Here is a 1561-nt window from a genome sequence, read left to right as displayed (position 1 = left end):
AGCTCTGAACTTTGGGACTGGCCAAGGGCCGTGCGCAGACACAGTGGGTGGTGGGAGTGGGCTTGAATCGGGACACACCCCTGCACCTCTGACCCACGACCCCCATCTTCAGGTATCGCCTTGCTCCCGCCCGACTCAGCTCGCACTCTCCCCCCCCCCACCTGCTCTGATCTTTGGGACTGGTCAAGGGCGTTGCGCAGACACAATGGATGGTGTGAGTGGGCTTGAATCGGGACACAATCCTGCAGCTCTGACCCACGACCCCTTCTTCACGTATCGCATTACTCCCCCTGACCTGGCTTGCGACCCGCCCCCCACCAGCTCTGACCAGACTCAGCTCGCCACACCCCCGCAAGCTCTGAACTTTGGGACTGGCCCAGGTGCCGTGAGCATAAGCAGTGGATGGTGGGGGTGGGCTTGAATCGGCACACACCCCTGCAATTCTGACCCACGAGCCACATCTTCAGATATCGCCTTGCTCCCCCCCGATCGGGCTTGTGACCCCCGACCCCTCGCCAGCTCTGAACTTTGGGACTGGCCAAGGGCCGTGCACAGACGCAGTGGACGGTGGGAGTGGGCTTCAATCGGGACACAACCCTGCAGCTTTGACCCACGACCCCCATCTTCAGGTGTCCCATTGCTCCCCTTGACCTGGCTTGAGACCGCCCCCCAGCAGATGTGACCCGACTCGGCTCGCGACACCCCCGCCAGCTCTGAACTTTGGGACTGGCTAAGGGCCGTGCACAGATGCAGTGGAATGTGGGAGTGGGCTTGAATCGGGTCACACCACAGCAGCTCTGACCCACGACACCCATCTTCAGGTATCGCATTGCTCCCACACCGACCCGGCTCGCTTCCCCTCCCCCTCGCCAGCTCTGAACCTTGGGACTGTTCAAGGGCCATGTGCAGACGCAGTCGACGGTGGGAGTGGGCTTGAATCGGGACACACCCCTGCAGCTCTGACCCATGACCCCCATCTTCACATATTGCCTTGCTCCCCCCCCCAATCCGGCTCGCTCTCCCCCCCATGCCAGCTCTGAACTTTTGGATTGGTCAAGGGCCGTGCGCAGACGCAGTGGACGGTCGGAGTGGGCGTTAATCGGGACACACGCCTGCAGCTCTGACCCAAGACCCCCATCTTCAGGTATTGCCTTGCTCCCCCCCTGACCTGGCTCGCGCCCCCCCCCGCCAGCTCTGAACTTTGGGACTTGCCAAGGTACGTGAGCAGACGCAGTGGATGGTTGGAGTGGGCTTGAATCAGGACACACCCCTGCAGCTCTGACCGACCACCCCCATCTTCAGGTATCGCCTTGCTCGCCCTTGACACGGCTTGCGCCCTGCCCCCCGCCAGCTCTGACCTAGGGACTGGCCAAGGACTGTGCGCAGACGCAGTGGATGGTGGGAGTGGGCTTGAATCGGGACACACCCCTGCAGCTCTGACCCACGACCCCCATCTTCAGATATCGAATTTCGCCCATGCGACACGGCTCTCGCCCTGCCCCCCGCCAGCTCTGACCTAGGGACTGGCCAAGGGCCATGCGTAGACGCAGTGGACGGTGGG

General features: G+C 62.8%; 1 pseudogene; it reads left to right on the top strand.

The window, feature by feature from the left end:
- The first annotated feature begins 205 nt into the window (after window positions 1-205).
- The window catches only part of LOC102843531, an 85449-nt pseudogene continuing 84093 nt past the window's right edge, over window positions 206-1561 (top strand).

Source organism: Elephantulus edwardii, unplaced genomic scaffold (genome assembly GCF_000299155.1).
Source record: "Elephantulus edwardii isolate Elephantulus edwardi_28Jun2011 unplaced genomic scaffold, EleEdw1.0 scaffold00417, whole genome shotgun sequence".
NCBI lineage: Eukaryota > Metazoa > Chordata > Mammalia > Macroscelidea > Macroscelididae > Elephantulus > Elephantulus edwardii.
The sequence above is the reverse complement of the archived record's forward strand: the minus strand, read 5'-3'. Positions and strand labels throughout refer to the sequence as shown.